The sequence below is a fragment of the Myotis nattereri genome, assembly GCF_964212035.1.
Source record: "Myotis nattereri genome assembly, chromosome: 7".
In the NCBI taxonomy this organism is placed as follows: Eukaryota; Metazoa; Chordata; class Mammalia; order Chiroptera; family Vespertilionidae; genus Myotis; species Myotis nattereri.
The window spans coordinates 584876-603305 of NC_138082.1; positions in this window are offsets into that span (position 1 = coordinate 584876).

An 18430-nucleotide genomic window follows, 5' to 3' on the forward strand; every position below is an offset into this window, starting at 1 on the left:
GAAAAATATCCTCAGGTGAGGATTATCAAACAAACAAACAAAAAACAAGCCAGGATACATTCAGGATACCCAAAAGACACCCGTGGTGTTATCAGAACCGTTCCCTCTCTCAGATGTCAGAGTTTTTAATTCAAGGTCACCTGAATGGAAATATGAAGTGTCCAGCTGGTGTGGGTGGAAGGACAGACATAATAATAGACGTGTCTGTCCTCTACTGCTACGCATCAACTCCAAAGGGTACAGTATGAAGGAGGTAATTTTAAAATTTAAATTAAAAAAAGTTACCAGTTAAAAATTAAACACGTTATTGTTGCTTTTCTTTCTATTTTCCACAAAGAATTCTATGTGTTAAAATTCATTTTACAGTCAATGTAAACTTTAACGTTTTTATATAATTTTTACATTCAAGTTTATAAAAACAGGTAACCATCTGGATCTGTATGATGAAAATGATCTGCGGAAATGGCTTAATAGTTTTATTGCATCAAGATTCTATATATATAAAAGCCTAAGCAGCTGAACAACCAGTCGACCAGTTGCTATGACGCACACTGACCACCAGGGGGCAGACTCTCAATGCAGGAGCTGCCCCCTGGTGGTCAGGTTGCTCCCACAGCCAACCTCCTTCTGCTGGCCAACCTCCCACGGTCCCTCCCCCCGGCCGGCCAGCCCCAGTAGGCCCTGATTGGCCCTAATCACCGGCCATGCCGAGGGACCCACCGGTGCATGAATTCATAATAGTATAACATTGTTATTTATAATGAAACTTAGAAGAGAGATGGATGGAGAGGTGGATAAATGACTAAATCAAAAGGTGACATTTAACATGAACAAATTTTCACAAATCTTGTTTCAATCTAGTTTAGCTTTTATACTATAGGGATGAGTGGAATAAATTAATTTATATTACATTATTTATTACCACTTTAACAATTAGTAATATGTTATTTCATTAATTTACTTGAAGCAACATTGTTAGTATTTTACAATTAATATTATTCCTAGAGATGAATTTAAGTTAAAAAATTACAGACACTCTGGCTGGTGTGGCTCAGTTGGTTGAGCAGCCTCCTGTGAACTAAAAAGGTCACCAGTTCAATCCCCTCAGAGCACATGCTCAGGCTGCAGGTTCGATTCCGGTCGGGATGCATTGCATGTGGGAGGCACTGATCAGTGTCTTTCCCCCTAACCCCCTCCCTCCTCCGCTTCTCCCCCTCCCCCCTCTCCCCTTCCCACTCTCTGCCCTCCCCTCCCCCTCCCCCCTCTCTCCCCTTCCCACTCTCTGCCCTCCCCTCCCCCTCCCCCCTCTCTCCCCTTCCCACTCTCTGCCCTCTCCCTCTCCCCCTCCCCCTCCCCCCTCTCCCCCTCTCCCTCCCCCTCTCTCCCCCTCTTCTTAACCTTGTTTCTACCCCATGGAGTTTGGATCCCTTTTCCTCCCCCTCTTTAAAATCGATAAAAATATATTTTAAAAACTTAGAAACAATTTATTTTATTTGAAAATTCAGAAAATGAAAAATTAACAGACAGTGCGGATATCTTAGTATCTAATACTTGGAGGGCAGCGTAATTTTCCGGTTTTTTTGCTTATAATCTCCTAGTCTGGGTTGTTGTGACTGAGTTGTGTTATACAGCATTGTGGATGGAGTAAGAATGTTCATTTGAAAAATCTCTACGTCTTGCTTTAAGTTCTATCAAAAACTACTGAGAGAATTTATATCTCTGGGATTTTAACATCTATTTTGAATATATACTTCCGGATAGAAGTGAAAATCCACCATTTCATCCTACACTTAAGGAGCTTGGAAGATGGTTTTCCCTTAGCTGTACAAAGAAAGGTGTACATTTCATCATAAACATTTCTGCATCTGAATTACATAGAAATCAAACACCTCCAGTGTTCAGAATACATGCTCAGTAAATCAGAAGCGAGATGCTCATCTGTTCTGGCTGTCCTATTGGCAGTGTCATGTAAGAAACCTATGGATTTGTCACTTTTGTGACTGCATAGCCCCGTCTCTACTGAAAGGTCATATTTTAAAATATATTTTATTGATCTTTTACAGAGAGGAAGGGAGAGGGATAGAGAGTTAGAAACATCGATGAGAGAGAAACATTGATCAGCTGCCTCCTGCACATCTACTGGGGATGTGCCCGCAACCCAGGTACATGCCCTTGACCGGAATCGAACCTGGGACCTTTCAGTCCGCAGGCCGACGCTCTATCCACTGAGCCAATCCAGTCAGGGCTGAAAGGTCATATTTTAAACAAGAACACAGCATAACATTAAGCAGCTAGCGTACCTTAAAATGCTTTGGTGGAATGATATTCTAATACCTAAAATGACCCTTTATGTAACGGAACCGCTGGATGTGTAAAAAGTAAGATGAATAGCAGCAGAAAAAAATGACATTCCGAGACATTCATATATGTGTTATAGAACATCTGAAAAGAAGAATGAAAACTCATTAGCACTGAATGTATACTTCTTTATAGTTAAAATGATAGTATCTCCGGCAGGAGCTACCTGTAATTTACCCTAATGTCTAATTTAGCCCCAACGACATACTGTTAAACAGAACACGAGTTTTAAGATGGTGCTTAATGCTAGCAGTTGAGTCTGGTATAACGCCAATGGCAGAGAAGGCTAAATAAGGAATTCACTAATTATGCTCTGTTTACCATTTTATTGTCAACTCTGATTATTAAGATGATCTATCTTGACTAGTCTCATCAGTACATGAAAGTGAATCATAATAGCAGTGAAATTAATCAGTATATCAAAATTTCATATTTGTACTTTTCTGAAGAAGAATAAATATGTTGTCTATTGCTATCTAGAATGAAATGAATTTATATTTTATTTTAATTACATATCTTTCTAACTTGCGTTTGAGAAGCTGTTTTATTATACACAAATATTTTATTATGTAAACTTTACAATTTTTACTGAAAACTTTCAAGTTTTTGTCACATTGTTCCCTAACCTAATTGTATTATTTCCAGAGATTTTTCCCTTGATATCAGTTGCATCTACAATATGCCACATGAACCAGTTTAATAATTAGTATGAGCTAGACATTTTTTTTTGGATATTATTAAACATCTAAGCAAATATACCATGCAAATTTTACGTGTATGAAGAAGGGGAAATATGCTCTTTAAATAATTTGTCTTAAGGTTTGTTATTTCAAAATGTCCCCTGATTATTAAGCATCCTTTAAACTGCGTAAGTCGCTAGGAGAGATGAAAAATGAATTTCTTCTACGAACTCTTCAAGTTAATATCGCAGCCACGTGGGAAACCCAAGTCTTGAGAACTACTGGTCCAGGGATCCTTAATTCATTAAGTCAGTAAGGTAGTGAAGTGATCCTTTAGGTTTAGAGGGATTTAAAACAGAGAAAGGAGCCCTGACCGGTTTTTCTCAGGGGATAGAGTGTCGGCCTGTGGACTGAAGGGTCCCGGGTTCGATTCTGGTCAAGGGCATGTACCTTGGTTGTGGGCACATCCCCAGTAGGGAGTGTGCAGGAGGCAGCTGATCGATGTTTCTCTCTCATCGATGTTTCTAACTCTCTATCCCTCTCCTTCTCCCTTCCTCTCTGTAAAAATTTAATAAAAAATATATTAAAAACAGAGAAAGGAGAACTGGCTCATTCCATATTTATTCAACACCGAGTTTCCCTCAGATAGCTGTCATCCCCGGAAAAAATGATAAAAATGCTGACACGGATAGGAGAGGCCCAGTTCCTACCCCGTGGAGTTTGGACCTTCTGGGTTAGACAGTCATGAATCCGAACAATTGCAGAAGCAAACCTACCGTTGCTCTGTTACCAGAGCTCCCTGAGAGGAGAGTTTAGGCCGCGAGAATCCATCGGAGGACCTGCTGCAGTGGAGGCCACAGGGTTCCGCAGTGGAGGCCACAGGGTTCCGCAGTGGAGGCCACAGGGTTCCGCAGTGGAGGCCACAGGGTTCCGCAGTGGAGGCCACAGGGTTCCGTCCGCAGTGCAGTTTGGATAATAGCAGGTGGAGTGAGGGCTGGGAGGTACGGCATCTCAGAGTCCCATGTCCCAGAGAGAGCCGGTGTGCCTGGGACACTGAAGTAAATACAGACAAGGGGGCTTGTTTAATATACGCCCCCCCCCCATAGGTGGAGAATGACATGCAAACCCATCCCATGTGACTGCACGGAGCTTCACTTCTCCCTAAAAGCCAAGTGTTCGACGCAGCCATTCCTGAGTGGTTATGGGCATGAGAATGAGCCCTGTAGGTGTTTCTCTTCCTGACGTACACTCTTAGGGTCACTTTACTGAGTGTCTTTGTATGAGTAGTCAGTTTCCCCCCCCTCCCCCCCACTTTTTGTCTGCAAATGCTTGTGTATGTCTGCCATTCATAGAGATAAGTTGCCATGTAAAGTGTTATCACTTGGCTGTGATTGCTCTCATCCCATTACAGAGGGTCCTTCAATGTCTTCTAACTTCTGTTCTCCTAATGACAGACCACAGGCCGTTTTAATGACTGTTCCACTGGTTTTTCTTCATCTCTCTTTTTCGTGCTTTTCTGCTCGTTGCTGTGCTAGGCCTGAACCAGGATTTCTCGTTCATGAGCCCCATGGGGGAAGCGCGGACGCCCGGATACGACGAGTATCTTTCCAGGTTCCTGGGACGTGCCCGGCTGTCGTCTCCGTCAGTAGCGCCTGGCCGTCCTGCTCCTTTTACTCGGGGCTCCGCAGAGCTGTGGGGTGATCCCTCTGTAGTGTCTGCGCAGAAATATAAATATTTTCTTTGGACCCATTTTCCAGTTCCTTGATTCTTTCATCATTTCTATCTAAGCTACTGCTTCACTTACTCATTAAGAATATTCCAGTTATAATTTGAGATGCAGAAATTGCATTTGGTGGTTCTTTTCCAAATTTATCTTCATTTCTAAAGAAAAAGTATATTTATTCTATTTTATTAAATTTGTTTCTGATCATCACAGCAGCTGAAGTCTTTGCATATCCACCTCTGCTGTGGTTTGTATTCATTTTTATGCATGGTGCCCTTTCTATATGTGGCATGTGTGTACGTAAAGGTATTTTTATTCAGTGTTAATGTCTTCCAGAGTATAATGAACTAATTTTTTTTTAAATATATTTTATTGATTTTTTTACAGAGAGGAAGGGAGAGAGAGAGAGAGTTAGAAACATCGATGAGAGAGAAACATCGATCAGCTGCCTCCTGCACATTTCCCACTGGAGATGTGCCGGCAACCCAGGTACATGCCCTTGACCGGAATCGAACCTGGGACCTTTCAGTCCGCAGGCCGATGCTCTATCCACTGAGCCAAACCGGTTTCGGCAATGAACTAATTTAAAAAAAAAAATTTGTTTATGGACATTTTAATGCCCTAGGTTGTGGTTGGTTCATACAGTGTTTGCTTCTGTCTACCAACCTAGGACAATTTTAAGTTAAATTCTTTTAAATGCCTTAGTTTTGGGACATGCCCTGTAAGGTGAATTTTGGAATTGGGGAGGATTAAAATGTTAAGTGACACGTGTGGTTTTCATTTTCTCCTGGTGCAGTGTCAGGACTGGTACCTGGTGCAGTGTCAGGACAGCACGCCGGGTTGTCCGTGTGGTTAGAGGGGGCGTGTGAGGGCTGGGAACACCTCTCCCCTTTCTGTCTGATGGCTCATCGGTCCCAGTTCTACTGGGGACTTCGGGTCAGGGTCCACAGCTTGGGTGCGTCCTGGGAGGTCCCTGACTTCTGTGGCCCGTCCCGGTTCACATCTGTAGCTCAAGACTTAACTTGTGTGTGAACTCAGCGAGGATGCTGGCGTCGGTGCCTGCTTGCTTCCTATAGCTCTGTTTCCAGTGCGTTTATGTACATGGCAGCTCATCAAGGCATTTAATTTTTTCCTGTTTTTTAAAACTTTATTCAGTGTTTTAGTTATTTCCGTCAGTATTTAACACAAATCTCTAAATCTATAATTTCTTATATGAATTACAACATCCACTAAATAGTTTTTCCAGAATCTTTATCAATTATATGTTTGAATTTATTGCACTTAACAAATCTACAACTACACTTTTAAAAATAGGTAATGTAAACATTTTTATTGAAATTACAGTTTCGAATTCAGTCCGTTTTCTTGGCAACAATGATTTCTCTCTGAGGACTTACAGAGTGACTTTTGAGGTTTGCTCCCAGGTCTAGAGGAAGATGTGAATTTAAAGAAAGGATTTAAGCACTAACTTGAAGTTTGGTTGTGTATTATATTCTTTTTACCATAATAATTTTCATTTCATGATCACTATGGCAACAAAGTTCTTATAAAATTTAAAAACATAAGCTACTGAAGCCACCCACAATGGTCTTATGCAACAGAATGGCCATTGTTACTGTCAAAAAATACAGTAGCAACTAAATTGTGAAGAATAAAGTCAACGGCAAAATCAGAACAATTAGTCACACGCTAAATTGTATGATATTCACAAAACATTTTTCTTATTTAACTGTATGTTTAATTAATGGAAAAAATTAAGTGAAAATATTTTTTAAATTGTTGATTTTAAATACTTACTAGTTTATTTAAATTAACAGTTTTACAATCTGTGACCCTAAGTACCACAGTTGTAAGAACTTTTCAGAATTAAAAAATATGAAATTATACACATATACATAAGCATATCATTAACTCTATAAGCATACCTAAAGAAGAAACAGCCCAAAAGGTATAATTAAATGACTTTAAAAACATCAATTATTAAAATGTTAATTTAGCCATTAAAATCATATGTATAAAGACTATGAGGCAACTTAAACAATTATATAATATTTATAATACAGTGTTAAGGAGAAAAGCAACATTTAAAATGCAAACTATGGCCCTGGCCGGTGTGGCTCAGTTGGTTGGAGCATCATCCAGTACATGGGGTTCGATTCCCAGTCAGGGCACATACTCGGGGATGCTTACCAGAGGCAACAGATCACCGTTTCTCTCTCTCTCTCTCTCTCTCTCTGTCTCTCCCCCCTTTCCTCTCTCTCTAAAATCAATATAAAACATATCCTTGGGTGATGATTAACATAAATCATATTAATGAAATAAATAAAATATAAAACACGCTTATAAATCATCTGGCAAAAGAAAACAAAAAGTGAAAACATTGATGTTGGCATGGTGAGGTAGTGTACGCTCTTACGGCGTGCTTCGTGTATTATGATTCTAATCTTGTAATCAAGCAACCTTGATAGAAGTTATGTCTCCCTCAAACTTAATCAAGATTTACTGTTATATTAAATACCCATTAGCCTTCTAGAACTGTAAACATCTGTTCCAAATTGTGTAGCTTACAAGTATGTGAGATGATACAGCGGAATCTGACATGCGGACCAGGGATCATTTCTAGAACACGGTCTTCAGGCCAACTCAGAAAGCCAGGTTTCCAGAATTAAAGGCGGGGAGACTTTCCCACGCCTTCCGAAGCTTCTGGGGAGACTGAGTGCTACACTGGTAGACGCTGCGAGGGAGTAAGTTCAGGTGCGGAGAGCTGTGAGATGAGCAGCAGTTAAATAAAGCTAGACAAGTACTTCAAAGTACAGTTCCCATTGTCTGTACCCTTGAAATGGGAAACCTATTGATGTTCATCATAATTGCTATAAAATAACACCAGATTAGCCAAAGCTCCCATGTTAGACACAGTAAGTTGAGAGCATTCACTTCTAATCTGTCTGTTGGTTGCATTTTCGTTTTTGGAAGTTGCTTGTTGGACTGAATACCGGGTGCCTTTACCGAACGCACATGTGGCTTTAGGCACAGGAAGAAATCGTCTGAGAAAGGGTGTACCTTGTAATTACTTGTTCCGGTTTGCTGAATGCTTAATGCCCCTGGCAGGACGCTAGATGCTGTGGGTACGAAGACAGCCCAGCGGTGTGGCTCCGTGGTTGAGGGTTGACTCATGAGCCAAGAGGTCACTGGTTCGATTCCTGGTCAGGGTTGTGGTCTCCATCCCCAGACCCCCAGCAGGGGCATGCAGGAGGCAGCTGATTGATGTTTCTCTCTCTCCCTTTCCCTCTCCCTCTCCCTCTAAAACAATCAATAGAAACATATTTTAAAAAATAAGTGATCTCTTAAGGGAACTGCAAGTAAACATTAGTCACAGAATAGGGATAAGCATGCCTTTGGTTTGAAGTGAGCATATTAAAATACTAAGTTTTCAAGCAATCTCTGGCTGAAATAATGACGGAAAGGCAGTGTGGGACTTCGGGGACCCCATTTTGTCTTTTTTGAGTCATTTCTTTATTGGTGAGCAGTTCTTTAGTCTCTGGTTTTAACCACCCGGCCCGCTGCACTGCACCAGGCTCCCGTGAACTCCTGTTGAAACCTAAGATGCCACAGGGGCTGGCTGGTGTTTCCATCCCTCAGGGAGGGCTCTGCTTCCCGTGGATTTACAGGCCTTCCCACCGAGACAGGAGCGGGAGGTCACGCACTCGGCCTCTGTTCAGAAATGGGACCCGTCCAGTGTCATCAGCCACGAGGTCACAGGCCAGGGACTCCTCCGTTGCCATGGGAACGTGGGTGCGACATCTAAGCTAGCCCCTCGCACAAACATTTCCAAGAACCTATCGATGCCACTTTCCTCCGACTTCTTACTTCCTCCAAGAACATTGTACAGAAATATAAGGAAGTGTAAAGCACTGCTTGCTGTGCGTGGTGGTCACACATTTAAAAAACAAAGATATCCAAAACGTTTTCATTTATCAAAGAACTGCTTTAGATGCTCTCTTACACAAAAGTAATATTAAATTAAAATTTGAAAGATAGAAAACCCCCAGGTTTAGTCTACTCATTTATCACTGATAATGGGAGCGATGCAGCTAATGATCCATTCATCATTTTGAAAATCTGCTTTTGGTGAATTGGGCGGCTGAATCCTAAAGATCCGGGGGAAGCGAGTGAGGCTCTAAGATGAAAACGAAGTGCTTTAAAGCTGTACAGTGGGAAAGAACATTTTTGTAAATTACCAAGAGCTACTGAAGTACTTACAAAAGCACTTAAGAAGTATCCAATACGCAAATGAAATAGCTATTTAAACATAAATTTTAAAACTACTGATTATTAAAATTGATTAAAACATGAAAGAGAAGTATTAGATGGTATTTCTGACAGATTAGACTTAACAAATATGTGATACAGAGTTAAGAAAATATGTTTTTAATATGTTAAGAATTTTCTAATAACTACCTGTTGAATTAAAGCATATTCAAATTTGGTATAACTGTAGATAACTCTTAAATATATAATGCTAGGTTATATGTTAATATGTTGTTTATAGATTTTATGAAATATTAGCAGCCATTATATTTCCCAAAACCACCCATAAGCCTTACACAGTTCAGGGTTCTTTGACTGTAGTGAGTCTCCAGACAGTGAAACAAATGTTAGCATTTACCTGAGCAATGTACCGATAGCAATCGGCACCTCCGTTCGCTCCCTCGTCCCCAGAAAAACAACACAATACTCGAAAACAAATACCGGGAACCTATTTCAAACTAAATACAGGAGCTTGGGAGTTGCCTATTACTGCCTTAGATTTTAAAAAAATATATTTTTATTGATTTCCGAGAGGAAGGGAGAGGGAGAGAGAGAAATGTCAATGATGAGAGAGCATCAAGCCTGCAACCCGGGCAGGAACTGGGCAATTTTACAGTTGGTTAGTCAGAGTAAAAATTACACAGCATTCTTGCAAGTCAGTAAGAAAGTGTCTGTCAGCTTTTTAAGTGTCCATACACTTTCTTTACATCGGCGATTCCTGTCCGTAACAAATTTTGAGTAGTTTTCTCCAGCAAGTAGTTTTTTTAATATTCAGTCAACACGTTCATCTGTATTCTGCTATGTTCTTCCCCACTCACCTCCAGTGGCCACTTTGGCAGATTCCTCTACTTTTGGTCACTTCTATTTATTACACAAAATACAGTTGAGTTTGAATTGGCAATCTCATATCCAAATGCAGTATCCAGACGACCTTACATATCCTCCTCCTAAACCACAGCAGCTCCCATCAAACTGAGGTAGGAGAAGGGGAAGGGAAAGAAAGAGAGGGAAGTATTCCTTTTCTTGTCTGACCAGAGTTCCAGCCTTTTGCTCAGAGAGAGAGTCTTTTCACTCTGACTGGGGCGACCTATGGGTCCTCTGGGCGCAGATATATGGAATTTAGGACTGACTTCTTCAAAAGGTTAGGGTGCGGTTGTTTTACTGGTCGGCACTGAAACGTTCCTACCTGACCTCAGCTTTGCTTACCAGGAGCCCTTCCCCAAACTTCTTACTTCTGGAAGATCTTTTTTTCTAGTATGTTTTTAAAATTGCTTTTAGAGAGAGAGGAAGGGAGAGGGAGAGGGAGACAGAAACGCCAATGATGAGAGAGAACCATTGACCGGCTGCCTCCTGCACGCCCCCTACCGGGGATTGAGCCCACAACCTGGGCATGTGCCCTGACCCGGAATCGAACCAGGAACCTCTTGGTTTATGAGTCTGCACTCAGCCTCTGAGCCACGCCAGAGATGACAGGTCTCTTGGGCGGAGCTCTGGAAAATGGGCTCCAGTCTCCTTTCCATCCCTGGCGTCGGCGTGGCCAACGGGAAACGTATCCAGCATCGCTGTGTACCCCAGTGACTTGTAAGCTGCACCAGTCCTGCCCCCTCTCCTGCTTCCGGTCTTCGTTCTCCTTCCTGGGACCAGGACAGAGAAGTGGGTCTGGAATATTAGGGCAGAAAAGAACAGTGTTCAGAAAAGGTGGCAGGGGCCCCTGACAAGGACACCAGGGCCAGTCTGAAGGCGCTCCCACGGACTAAACCTGTGATAAGTTGAGCCTCAACATAAAGAAGAATATTGACAATAATGAATCAGCAATCACTAAAAAGTGGGAATTAATGAGTTCCGTGGGTCCCAAAATTCCTAGCGCGTGCCAGGCTCTCCTCTGGTGTCGAGAGCAGATGTTTTTTATGTAAAATTCACCATCTAGTTATAAGCAATTGGAAACAGAACAATGATATTTGTCTAGAATGTATATGGTGTTTTAATGCTGGTCCTGTAAGTAGAGGAAATTTAGCTTTTTCTAACCTTTTCATTAATAAAATTAGGAAACTGATACCTTTAACATTTATATTATTTGAACAAGATCAAGGAAACATTTAGGGGCAAGTTGGAAAATGTTCTTAATTCGGAAAGATGACTTTTTCCAGTAAATCAGGTTTTTCTACTTTGCATGCACCTTGTAACGTGTCATATGTTCAGAGGCCCCCGTGGATTGAAAGAAACCATTTGTGTGCAGTAACCTGGCGCTGGGGGTAAATAATTGCCTCCTTTCAGCCCATTCTCTCCCCTCATTTGTCCCATTTCTACCACACGGGAGCCGTGAAGTTTAAGTGTTCATGGTGTTTCTTTTAATAATGCATTTCTCTGGCATTATTTTGATACTTGACCTTTTGGTAAAGGTCAATTTTATAAACAATAATTCAACCCGAGTTCATTCTGTTTTTCACTTATCTTCCCTGACTTACGTGTAACCTCACCCGTGTTTACTAGAAATTTTATATCATGTGACTTCATATTTTATTCCTTAATTACTGAAATTGTCTTGTGTGTATGGAAGTATCAGAAAATTGGAGAGGTCTTGACACATGGACAGGTTAAATATGTGAATTTTCTCCGTCCCCCGACAAAGTGTGCGGGCCAGGACTGACCAGGAGAAGGGCTCCAGGAGTGGGGTGTGTGCGCGTGTGTGTGCGTGTGCGTGTGCGTGTGTGAGTGTCCCCAATCTTAGTGCACACTGTTCCAAAGCAGTTTTTCTACTTCACCGGTTCTTTATTATTTTTCAGTATTTGTTTCTGTGTTCAATTTATGTAATGCTTCTAGTTATGAAGGCGTTTTAATTATCAAAGTCTGTATTTTCCATGACTTTCCAAATTAAACCCTTAAATTATTTTGGCTATTAGGACAGAAGGAAACAGCTTACATAAAAAATGGGGTTTTTTTTTCGAGGGTATTACTTTTTTGAAGTTATTGTACTTCAGGTCAGAGTCACTTTCTTTTACTACGTGCTGTTGCTATTTGAATGCAATGGCATTTTAAAAGAATGTGTGGCATTTTAAAGTTGTTTCGTAATGCTGTAAACCATGTCATATCAATAGCTTCTGAAATAATATCAGTTTCTTCACCTGCAAGTTATTTTTAAGTACGTCTTGTTTCATTTTTAATTGCAGTGGATGGCATTTAAAATTAAAATCTACATTTAGGATTAGGGGCATTTTTCAGTTAAGAGACCAATTTTAATCTACTGTAGGTGGTTCTCTGGGAACTCATGGTAATTATGTAGTAAATGAGGAGAAGAAAAGATGGGAATTATTGCATAACTATTTTCTCAACGTTGGAAGCTATTTCAGGAGAAGGAAGGGAAGGACTAAACTAAAAAATGTAGAATGCTTGCAATGACAACTGGATGCTCCCTGGGGAAGGAGACTTGGGACATTTTTAATAAAGTCTGAATACGTATATTTAAAACTTTTCCAGATTGGCTGAAAAAAGATTGCTTATTTTTAATAACTAGTTAGCATTTTATCACCAAATATTTTTTAAAAATGGAATAACAGTATTATCACTGGAAATGAGTTTTGGGCAGGCTTCTCATGTGCTGGCGATTCTGAAAGCAGGGGCGGTAACAGTGCGGCCGCTTAAAACAGATTTATGTTGCGTGCACGTCCACCCAGAATTACTGTCTGACCAAGTGCTCTGCAGGCACCGTGCACTCTTCTGTTTTTGGAAGATAACGTTTTAATGGATGCCTGCATTGCTGTGCTTCCCGTGCTGTGCTCTGTCCTTCGAACTAACCCTTTAGTGTCATCTTTCCGAAGCTGTGGCCCCTGTTTCTCTGGGACCCGGCAGCCAGCGGGCGCAGCAGAACCCTAAGAGCAGGAGTCAAACCCACCTTCTAACCTAGGGCTCCCCCGGAACTCGGAAGGCTCACTGGTCCGCGCTCCTGCGTGTCATTCGATGCTGGACCCTGGGAACCAGGGAACAGGGTCCCTCTGGCTCCCACTCCAGCGATGCCACGTGTCCTGGCCAGTGAGGCTTGTGCGGATGGGAAAGAGCCTGGTAGGACTTCCCTCGTCTGAAACTGGCCGCATGGGAGTCCCGCGGCCTACAGAACTGGCCTCTGCTCCCTGGTGCTCATGCCCGTGGCCATGGCCTGGGGTCAGTGCTCGCTGATTGTCCTGTTGGACAACGTGGAGACGATCCCGGTGACAGACTCAGTGCCTCACAGATGACCCGCTAGTGCCCGGCCGGCGGGGCTCAGGGGCTGAGCATCGACCTGTGAACCAGGAGGTCACCGTTAGATTCCCGGTCAGGGCACAGGCCCAGGTTGCCGGCTCGATCCCCAGTGCGGGGCGTGCAGGAGGCAGCCGGTCCATGATTCTCTCTCATCACTGGTGTTTCTATCTTGCTCCCTCTCCCTTCCTTGCTGAAATCAATAAAAATAGATTGTTTTTTAAAAAAGAAGGATTATTTAGCTGTACCCTGGTGTAGCAGAAGCTTGCTGAAGAAGTGGCAATCCAGGGGCCCTGGGGACCCCCAGGCTGAGGAGACCGGGTCCTCTATTCCTGCCGTGCAGCCTGGCTCCATCAGCTGGGACCTCGCTTCTCGGGGGTCGGGTGCCCCCACGGCGCTGACAGACCTGGAGCCCTCGCCCTGGCCCTCGGTAGCTGTTTGCATGCCCCGCGTTCGCCACGCTACCCTTTTCCTTTCCACCCGTGTGTGTGCTGTCCTTTCTCATGGAAACACCCTCCCCAGCTTCGGTTCACCTGTCTGTTAAGTTTGTCTGAAGGCATCACCTCCCCTAGGAGGTCATTTTCAAACTTTGAAAATTCGAGATGAACCTCCCAGTGACACAGAAAGGCCCCTGCAGAGCGCTGCCGCCTCCCCACAGTGACGTTCCCGCGGCTCCACGGCCCGCACCGCGGGGTTTGGCGTCCTTGACACTGAGTGTTCGTTGCATTTATTTTTAGATTTCTAGCAGCTGTGGCGATGAAGGAATGGCTTTTAAGTGAATGGATGACAAAGAACCAGAGAGGACATATTTTAGAAATAATCAAGAAGTGTCAGATTGGACACATTTTAATAGACGTCAGTATTTTAGGTGCTGAAATCGTTAGATTTTTACTTTGGGGGAGGGTGAAGAGCAGAGATCAGGATAACTGAGTGAGCGTGAAAAGTCTGCGTGGTAATTTCATGGATCTGAACTCCACTGTGTGTCACAGTACGAATGAATGGCCGCAGTTCTGGGAAATGAATGCCATTAATATTTCCTGCAGAAGAGATGGCAGCCTTTCCTTCAAGCCATTATTAAAAAGTTAAACTTTCACACAAAGCGCTTTGGTTCAGGATTTCCAACTTTTTAAAAGTGATTTATCGGGTGGCTTCATTGGTGGATTCTGCAGATATTTAAGGAAAGAATATTAGCAACAACACAGTTTCTTTCATAAATAAAATGAAAGAAATGCCTCTCAATTTATCTTAGGTAAATGTTTCCTTGGTATAAAAATGAGGCACATGCAGTACAAGGAAACCATAGACAAATATCTCTCACGGACCTAGACACAAACATTAGAAAAATATTAGCAGTTTAATACACCAGACAATAAAAAGACAGCCCTAGGTGGTTTGGTTCAGTGGATAGAGCATTGGCCTGCAGACCGAAGGGTCCCAGGTTCGATTCCTGCCAAGGGCATGTACCTCGGTTGCAGGCTCCTCCCCTGGTCAGGGCTCGTGCTGGAGGCAACCAGTCGATGTTCCTCTCTGCCTTCCCTCTCTCCTCCACTCTCTCTAAAAATCAATGGAAAAATACCCTCGGGCGAGGATTAAAAAATTAATAATAAAAATAATAAAAAAGCTAACACACAATGACCAAGGGCTGACGAAACGTGGTTATTTTAGGAATGTGAGATTGGTTGACCAAATAAAAACCATTTCATTCATTTTATCAGAATAAGAAAGAAAAAACATGATCACCCTGATAAATATGAAGAAAATTTGGACAAAGTGCAAGCGTCATTTAGGAGAGTGGCGCTTAGCAAGCCACAGGGGAATCGCTCAGCCTGAGGAAGGGCGTCTAGTCCACAGGCAGCAGCAGCAGCAGCAGTGGGGTCAGGATGCAGGCCTGGTTCCCCCTGAGGGTGGGGACAAGGGGAACGTGGACTCTTACAGCTGCTGCTCGGCACCGTGTCGTTTGGCGATGTAAAATACAGACAGCAGACGCAGGGAGCAGCAGCCATAAATCTCAAGACATGAGGCTGAAAAGGCATCTGGACACACAGTGTAATCGGTGTGACAGAGAGCTGACCCGGCATTGCTGCCCGCCAGGGCGGGAATGGACCAGGAAGAGAAGTGAGGGACTGTCAGAGTCATGGACATGTTTCTCAACCACGGAGCCCTACCACGTGGGCCCAATTTCTTTTTAACCTTATAATACTTGAAAATTTCCGGAAAAGTGTTTAGAAAGCCATTTGTAGCAAATCGATCTAATATGCATTTTATTAATTTTCCAAACTTTTTATTTTGAAGAAATTTGAGCTACATGAGTAATGCAGTGAACACTCACATAACGTAGATTCTCCAGTCTGTAGCGTGTGCCACCTTTGCTTTATTGTCTGCGTTTGCGTGTATGTCTGCATATGTGTGTGTAGCAGAATCATTTGAGAGATACTTGAGATGACATGTTTCCCCTCTATATTCTTCAGCAGCGATCTCACAGAAGAAAGGCAGGCACCCAGGTAACTATAAAGTAACAGGCTCAAGATATGTATCACTCGCATGTATTAGTGCCTGTAGACACCCCATTGCATATGTTTGCAGGGGTTCCAAACTGTGCTTGGAATGAGCACATGCCCAGGTTGTGGGCTCGATCCCCAGTGGGCGGTGGGCGGGAGGCAGCCAATCAATGACTTTCTTTCATCATTGATGTTTCTATCTCTCTCCCTCTCCCTTCCTCTCTGAAATATCTATACCTATCTATCTATCTAATCTATATTATCATCTGTCTATCAGTCATCTATCTATCAATCATCTATCATCTGTCTATATATCTATATTTATCTATATCTGTCTATCATCATCTACCTATAAGAAAACACATACAGATGGAAAATGGACTTTGGAGATACTGACGTGAGTAACACTTCCGTTTTCTTGTCCTGTAACAGATTCCTATACACTCAGCAGCTTAAAGCACATCAGCTCGCACTCTGTGGGTCGGACGCCTGGCTGGCGTGGCTGTGTTCTCTGCTCGGGTCTCAGGTCACAGTCAGGCCCAGAGCTGCGGGGCTCTCTCTGCGGGGCCTAGTGAGCCCTGTCTTCAGTCTCACTAGGCTGCTGGCCGCATTCCGTCCTGGCCTGGCAGGACTCAGGCTCCTGTCCTGGGACCCTCAGCAAGGGCTGCTCTGCCCCTGTCACTGCCTGTGCCTCCCCATGTGGCCAGTTCCTGTCTTCCCTTCAGAAAAAGGCACATCCTGATTCCTTCTCATGCCTTGGGGGTTAGTGACTCCCCGCCTGCCACTCCTTCCTCTCTCTCTCTCTCTCTCTCTCTCTCTCTCTCTCTCTCTCTCTCTCTCTTTCCTACCTTCTTCCTGTTGCACCAATAAGGGCTCATGTAGTTACCCACCAGGCAATCCAGGGTGATCTTGGTATTTTCAGATCCACTGGTCAGTATATTTAGTTACACCTGCAAAGTCTATTTTGCCATAAAACTTAGAATATAAGCATGGGAGCCCTAACCGGTTTGGCTCAGTGGATAGAGCCTCGGCCTGCAGACTAAAGGGTCCCGGGTCGATTCCAGTCAAGGACATGTACCTTGGTTGCGGGCACATCCCCAGTAGAAGGTGTGCAGGAGGCAGCTGATCGATGTTTCTAGCTCTCTATCCCTCTCCCTTCCTCTCTGTAACAAAATCAATAAAATATATTTTAAAATAATAAAAATATAAGCCTGGGAGTGACACCCGAGTTGGAGATGACTGAGGCCAGAACTCTACCTCCCACAGTCACTTTCCAAAGGAGGTTTGTACACGATAGAAAATGTTTATTTTCACGTTTCCTTTACTAATAACAAACAGGCGTAGAGCAATTTCAGTGAATAAAGGAGTATAATCAATATATATGTACATTTTATTTATTGCAAATCTCAATATTGTCTATCATTAATTGGTCTTTTCCAGAAGTCTTTTAAATTAATATAAAAAATGTTTTTTTTACAGAAATTAGGCGAACGGATTCATTCCAAGGCATACACAGAAATACTAAGGAGTGCGTTAAATCTAAAATTACAGTATTATAACCTACCACACCAGATGCAATACATGTCCCCTCATTTTTTACTAATCACATTCAATGAAAAGAAAAGTAAAAATGGCAAAATGAACACTTCCTCAATATCTAAGATGAAAAATTATAATCACACACTACTAATTTTAATTTTGTTGTAAAACAATGAAAAACTGTGGTAAAACGATTTTGTGGTAATGTTGTATTGCAGCAGTTGTATGAATGTTTTTTCACGATCGGCAGAAATTCAAAATTTTCAAATTGTATGCTATTGTGTCCCATAGATTAGCATAAAACTTAATTTGTACTAATTAGCCTGAGGCAAAGGAGGGAAATTAACTTGACACATCGATTTTGCATTTAGAGTAGTCTTATAATGTGGATGTGCTCAGGAATTTATTACTGATTCTCTTTACGTCTGTATCAGAATTTACTTCTTAGGGCATTTTGACTGGAAGAAAGTACTTGTTTTCAAAGGGCATTGCAGTGAAAATGGAGTTGCAGAAAACAGGCCATCTAGAAAGTGGTTCCAGGAGAAGCATGGAACTTAGGTTTTGTCAACTGCGTATAAGTTTTTATAAGTTTTGGTTTATGATCTTAATGATGATGCATTTAACTTTCAAAAGTTTATAACACTGAAGGTCTAGGAAGGCAGCTAATTCAAAGTAGCAGATAATTTAAAACCTTTTGAGAAATTTGCTTACCTTAAAATGCGTAGTTTGAGGTAGGAAATCCAAGAGTGTGGCTATAATTTGAATTATAGCATGCATATTATATTTTATTTTTAAATATTTTTTTATTATTGATTTTAGAGAGAGGAAGGAAGAGGGATAGAGGGATAGAAACATCGATGAGAGAGAAACATTGATTGTCTGCCTCCTGCACAGCTCCTACTGGTGGTCGAGCTCACAACCTGGGCATGTGCCCTGACTGGGAATTGAACCATGACCTCCTAGTTCGTGGGTTGCTGCTCAAACACTGAGACACACCAGCAGGGCTATATACTATATTTTCAAGAAAGGCAGCCTTTTAAGCCTATCTCATTAATTTATTGTGTATTATTCATTAACTAGAGGCCCGGTGCATG